Raw genomic sequence first — 7,703 nt, 5'->3', positions numbered from 1 at the left:
TTCAACATAACAAATTACACTGAACTTCAACTTTGAACTAAAATCAAACAAACATAGGAGCATTGTCAATATATTGACAATGCCCTGTTCAGAAAACAATATATACACATCATACATTTGAATTTACTGATTTGCAAACAAACATGATTTAATTGACAAGTATTAATCAGTAGACTATTTACAACATTTGTCCATAATCAGTCTAAAACAATAGAAACAGACTGTTTCCATTAGCATTATCATAAATGAGAATTCACAATATAACTAATCGACGAACTTAATCGAGTCGATTACATACATTGTAAATAATCACAACCAACAGAAATAGTTTCATATTTGATCATATAGACGGGCATAAGATAAAGATGACAGAATTAATCAAATAAAATCATGAAAAATTAACAGGCTATTAAGACAAACAACAATACACGTAGAATACACAAAAGAAATAGAAAAATACCTCTGAATCTTCAAACTTCATACGGACTCGAACTCAACTTGGATTCGGACTTTGTTTGAAATCAAACAGACCTTAGTCGAAGTATTTTCCACTGAAAATACTTCGACTAAGGTCGATTAAACCTCAATCTTTATTTAATTTGGGCAGAATCCAAAAGTCTGGTATTTCTAGGTTTTTTGAAGATTCGATTTGGGACTTAACCATTTCTGGTCAGATTCGAGGGGGACCAAATGCGACACAAGGGTGAGGGTAACCTAGGGGTCATTTGGTGTCAATTTAGAACAGATCTGAGTTTGTTCTTGTTTGATTCGAATCTTCAAAAGAAGATTCGAGAAGCTCGGAAGTGATTCGAATCAAACAAGCAACAGATCCATACCTAGGGTGGTTAGGGGAAGCTATGGTGTTATTTTGGAAGCTATTGGAAAGGTTGGAGTTTTCAGACCCACCTTCGATTTAGTATTCGAAGAGTTGGGGTCTGATTCGAAGAAAACTAAGGTTAGATCTGTGTAGAGGATGTTCAGGGAATTCTAGGGTGTTATTTTGGTGACCGGTGGCGTTGATGCCGCCGGGTTTCAGGCGGTGGGATCCTAGGGAGGCTAGGGTTAGGGGTGAGTTTTGGAAGGGACGATGAACAGTGAGAGGAGGGGGGGTGTTCAGTTAGGGGCCGGGGTAGGGGCTTGAGCCTTATATAGGGGTGGGGTGGATTGATCTCATCCGTTGGATCAATTAAGATGCACAGTTGAGATCAATCCACTTATCCAAACGACATCGTTTGATTTAAGTTGGGGAAAGGGGTCAACCCAGGGTTGAAATGGATCCGGTTTGGGTGAATTTTTAAGACCGTGGGATCAAGATGGATGAACGGTTCAGATCTAGTTGCCCTTAAACGTCGTTGTTTCATTTATGCAGAAGCTGAACTGGACCGTTTGATTGCAATGAATCAACGGCTCAGATTTGAGGTATCTCATGCGGCGTCGTTTAGGCTTCTTCGAATTGGACCGGACAGGGGGATGTTGGATTGGGCTGTGGGGGGGGGGGGGTAATTTGATTTGGGCCTGGATTTTAATCGAGGTCCAATTTTTATTTTACAACTTATATATTCTTTTTTTTATTCTATTTTATTATTTATCATTAAAAAATCCTAACAAAAATTATAAAACAATTTTTAACCTTACACAAAAATATTAATCACTTCATAACAACTATTCAACATACAGATAAAACATTAATCACACAGTGGAATATAAAAAAAATAGAACGAAATGCATATTTTGGTGATTTTATTTAAATTATCTTTCAAATACATAATTAAATCCTATATGCATGCAACATGTATTTTATTTTAATTTTCATTTTATTATGACAAAGTAAAATTTACGGACATAACACAAATAATTAACACCACACAAATTCAAGAATTACACAGTAAAAGAAATTTATTTTATTTTTTGATTTATTTTGGAGTAGTTTTCGTAAGGCAAAAATCATGTGCTCACAGTAATGGGGAGGAAGATTTGGCAAAGATGGAAGATGAATCTCAACTAATTTTATTGACTGGGAATATTTCTCTATTACATTTTACTTGATGGAGCTTAGATTTACGGGAGTGGAACACATGTAAATGTGGAAGTTTCTATTTGTGAGTTTCTTGGCTAGCTCTAGAAATGGACTTATGTGACCATGAGCTAGCCATGGTACCATTAGTATGCTAATGGTGTTTTTCTTGGCCTCCATTAGTGACTAGATTGCTCTTCAAAACTCTTTTTCTTAACTTCTGTATGATGGATCTAGTTATAAATATGAGGATAATCTATTTATAGTATTTGTTGGTCTTGGTTGTTGTCACGATCCGGATTTCTCACCCTTAAGAGTCGTGATGGCGCCTACTAATGTGAGCTAGGCAAGCCAAACCTTTGATCTAATTACTTCATTAACTGATTATTTCTTTATAACAAATATAAGGCGATAACGTTGATAACAACGGAAATTCAAATTTAAGCGGAAGGCAACAATAAAATATATGAAAACTGTATCTATTACAAATACTTAAGCCTTAACCATCCAAAACCTGGTGTCACAGTGTCACAGACTGTCTAAGATTGCTACATACAAAGTTTGAAGAAATAACATTACACTGTTTCTGAATAGAAGGAAGATGAAACAGGAAATAGGGATAGAGGGAAACGCCAGGGCGTGCGGACGCCTGCAGGTCTTAACTTGGATCTCCGGGTGGACTGAAGGTAGCTTCCACACTACGGTCCAAAAGCTGCTCCGAGATCTGCACATAGTGCAGAGTGTAGTATCAACACAACCAACCCCATGTGCTGGTAAGTTTCTAGCCTAACCTCGGCGAAGTAGTGACAAGGCTATGACCAGACTACCAAATAAACCTGTGCAGTTCAAATACATATACAGCTGAAAGAAATACAGAAATAACCAGTAAAAATGGGAGGGGAAGCATGTTGTGGGGGAGATAACAATTTCGAATAGAAAGACATCAAGTAATAAAAGGAACAATATAACTCGGATATCAACAAAAAACCAGAAATCAACAAATGCACGGCATCACCCTTCGTCCTTTTACTCTCGTCCTCACCAAAGTAATCATATAATAAAAATGTACACGGCATCTCCCTTCGTGCTTTTACTCTCTTTCCTCACCATATAATCAATATAATCGGCACGAAATGGTACATCGTGCGGCACTGCATCACCCTTATTACTTTACACTCTTTCCTCACAATCATACATGGCATCACCCTTCGTGCTTTACACTCTTTCCTCACAAAACAAACAATGCACGGCATCACCCTTCGTGCTTTAACTCTCTTCCTTACCCAAACAACAATCACAAACAATAGGGCAAGGGAACAAATGAAATTGCAATAAAAATTCTGGCAAGGGAACAAATTCAACAATTTAATCCTGGCAAGGGAACAACATCAATAATATCAACATCCCGGCAAGGGAGATAACAAATAAATTAACAATAGCCCGGCAAGGGTGACAACATAATGATCTCTTCTCTTTCTCACTTTTGCTTCATTATTCACTTCACAACTCGAGCCAATGCTCTAGAGGTTCAATTATCACTTAAACTTTCACAGTTCATTATATAACTCGAGCCAACGCTCTTCAAGGTTCATAGATCACAATTCCTTCCACCAACTTTATACCGCAAATAGAAACCACCACTAAGGCATGAAAGATACAACGAAGTCACGATAATCACAATATAAAGACTCACGGGCATGCTAGATACCAACATGTAGATACTCGTCACCATGCCTATACGTCATACTCAACAATTACCACATCGTAAATAGGACTCAACTCCTAATCCCTCAAGCTAAGGTTAGACCAAACACTTACCTCGAGGCCACGAACACAATTCACGATTCAATTAGCTTTACCCCTTGATTCCACCACCAATGCACTCGTATCTAGTCACAAGTTACTTAATTACATCACTAAACGCCAAATGAATCAATTTGAATGCATAAAAATGCGTTTTCCAAAGTTTTGCCCAAAAAGTCAAAAATCGCCCCAGACCCACATGGTTAAAACCCGAGCTTAGAACCAAAACCTGATTACCCATTCCCCCACGAACCCAAATATATAATTTGTTTTGAAATCGGACCTCAAATCGAGGTCCAAATCCCCAATTTTTAAAAAACTTAGGTTCTACCCAAAACACCCAATTTCTCCCATGAAAACCATTGATTTTAAGTTGAAATCATGTTAAAAGATATTAATGATTGAAGGAAGTGAGTTAAAATTAACTTACAATCGATTTGGAAGTAGAGTTGTTCTTGGAAAATCGCCCAAAGGAGTTTGTGTTTTGAAAAGATGTGAAAAATGGGTTCAAAATTGGCTAAGCATAAAAGTTGCAGGTCGCTGGTATGGGACTTGCGAACAGGGGTTCGAAATTTGCGAACCCCGACCTCTGCTAAGCTGGGAAATGCGAGACAGGGTTCACATTTGCAAACCCTTCAGGAAAATAGGATCTTCGCATTTGCGAACAGCTGGTCGCATTTGCGACTTGGTAATTGCGACAACTTCATCGCATTTGCGACTCAAGGCTGGGACAGGGATTTTTGCATTTGCGAAAGAAATCTCGCATTTGTGATACTGATCTAACCTGGCTTCCTTCGCATTTGTGATCCGCCACTCGCATTTGCGAGCCAGGCTTCAAAAAATGCGAAGCTTGCCAGCCTGCTATGCACAGCTGAAATCTGCAACTTTTCTAAGTTCAAGATGCACCACGTGGCCTATCCAAAACTCACCCAAGTACTCGGGGATCCAAACCAAATATACACACAACCTCAAAAACATCCTACGGACTTATTCGTGTACTCATATAACCAAAATAACATCATGAACATCGAATTAAACCTCAAGATCGATGAAATTTCTCAAACCTCTTTAAACATCAAATTTGCATTTAAGGTCCGAATCACGCCAAACGGGTTCTGTTTTTACAAAACTTTACCGAATACACATATAAATCATATTGAACATGTACCGGGCTCCGGAACCATAATACGGGCCCGATACCACAGGTTTCACATAACTTTTCACTTTAAAAAACCTTTATATTTTTCAGAAAATAATTTCTTTCAAAAATTCATTTCTCGGGCTTGGGACCTCAGAATTCGATTATGGGCATACGCCAAAGTTCCATATTTTCCTACGGACCCTCTAGGACTGTCAAATCACGGGTCCGGGTCCGTTTACCCAAAACGTTGATCGCAGTCAAATTAATTCATTTTATAGTTAAAATTTATCATTTTTCACAGATTTTTACATTTAGGCTTTCCGGCTACGCGCCCGAACTGCACACGCAAATCGAGGTAATGCGAAAAGAGGTTTTAAGGCCTCAAAATACAGAATTTATTTTAAAACAAGTGATGACCTTTTGGGTCATCACATTCTCCACCTCTAAAACAACAGTTCATCCTCGAACGAACAGAAGAAGGAAGTACCTTAGTCAGGGAAAAGATGGGAATAACAGTTCCGCATATTGGACTCGGATTCCCAGGTCGATGCCTCAGGAGGCTGACCTCTCAACTGTACACGAACAGAAGGAAAACTCTTCGATCTCAACTGACGAACCTTCCAGTCTAGAATAGCTACCGACTCCTCCTCATAAGATAGGTCCTTGTCCAACTGGATAGTGCTGCAATCTAACATGTAGGATGGATCGCCGTGATATTTCTGATGCATGGACACATGGAACACTGGATGCACGGCGGATAAGCTCGGCGGCAATGCAAGTCTATAAGCCACCTCCCCCACTCGATCAAGAATCTCAAACAGGTCAATGAACCTAGTGCTAAGCTTGCCCTTCTTCCCAAATCTCATCATACCCTTCATAGGCGACACTTCAAGCAATACCCGCTCACTGACCATGAATGCCAAATCACGAACCTTGCGGTCGGCATAACTCTTTTTCCTGGACTGAGCTGTACGAAGCCTATCCTGAATGATCCTGACCTTGTCCGAGGAATCCTTAACTAGATCCGTACCCAATAACCGAGCCTCTCCCTGCTCAAACCATCCAACTGGAGACCGACACCGCCTACCATATAAAGCCTCATTAGGAGCCATCTGAATACTCGACCGGTAGCTGTTGTTGTAGGCAAACTATGCTAAAGGCAAAAACTAATCCCACGAGCCTCCAAAGTCAATGACACAAGCTCAAAGCATATCCTCCAAAATCTGAATAGCCCGCTCGGACTGCCCGTCTGTCTGAGGATGAAATGATTTGCTCAACTCAACCAGTGTGCCTAACTCTCGCTGAACTGCCCTTCAGAAATGCGAGATAAACTGCGTACCTCGGTCCAAAATAATAGACTCGGGCACACCGTGAAGACGAACAATCTCCCGGATATAGATCTCAGCTAACCTCTCGGAAGAATAAGAGACTACCACAGGAATGAAATGCGCTGACTTGGTCAGCTTATCAACAATAACCCACACTGTATCGAACTTCCTCTAAGTCCGTGGGAGACTAACAACAAAGTCCATAGTGATACTCTCCCATTTCTACTCAGGAATCTCAATCTTTTGAAATGAACCACTGGGCCTCTGATGCTCGTACTTAACTTGCTGACAATTCAAACACCGCGCCACATATGCAACGATACCCTTCTTCATTCTCCGCCACCAATAATGCTGCCGCAAATCCTGAGACATCTTCACGGCGCCCAGATGAATAGAGTACCGGGAACTATAGGCCTCCTCTAAAATCAACTCTCGAAGCCCATCCATATTAGGCATATAAACTCGACCCTGCAATATCAAAACTTCATCATCACCTAAGGTAACCTGCTTGGCACCTCGGTGCTGCACTGTGTCTCTGAGAACACACAAATGGGGATCATCATACTGCTGATCTCGGATACGCTCCAATAATGAAGAGCAAGCAATTGTGCAAGCTAACACACGGCTGGTATCAGAAACATCCAACCTCACGAACTGATTGGCCAAAGCCTGAACATCCAAAGCAAGCGGTCTCTCACCAACTGGAATATAAGCAAGACTGCTCATACTGGCTGACTTCCTAGTCAAAGCATTGGCCACCACATTGGCCTTTCCCGAGTGATATAAGATAGTGATATTATAATATTTCAACAACTCCAACCACCTCCTCTATCTCAAATTCAACTCTTTTTGCTTGAACAAATACTGAAGACTCTTGTGATCCGTGAACACCTCACATGCCACGCCATACAGATAATGCCTCCAAATCTTCAACGCGTGAACAATGGCTGCCAACTCCAAATCATGAACCAGATAGTTCTTCTCATGAATCTTCAATTGCCGCGAAGCATAGACAATGACCTTGCCATCCTGCATCAACACTGCACCAAGTCCAATACGAGATGCATCATAATAGACTGTATAAGGCCCTAAACCTGGGGGCAATACCAACACCGGTGCCGTAGTTAGAGCTGTCATGAGCTTCCGAAAGCTCTCCTCACACTCATCTGACCATCTGAACTGGGCACCCTTCTGGGTCAACTTGGTTATCAGGGCTACGATAGATGAAAACTCCTCCACGAATCGACGATAGTAACCTGCCAATCCAAAGAAACTCCGAATCTCTATAGCTGACGCTCATCTAGGCTAGTTCTTGACTGCTTCAATCTTCTTCAGATCAACCTAAATACCCTCCGCTGATACAACATGACCCAGGAATGCAACAGAACTCAACCAGAACTCACGCTTCGAAAACTTA

This window comes from Nicotiana tabacum, chromosome 11 (genome assembly GCF_000715075.1).
Source record: "Nicotiana tabacum cultivar K326 chromosome 11, ASM71507v2, whole genome shotgun sequence".
In the NCBI taxonomy this organism is placed as follows: domain Eukaryota; kingdom Viridiplantae; phylum Streptophyta; class Magnoliopsida; order Solanales; family Solanaceae; genus Nicotiana; species Nicotiana tabacum.
Note: the sequence above shows the minus strand (reverse complement) of the source record.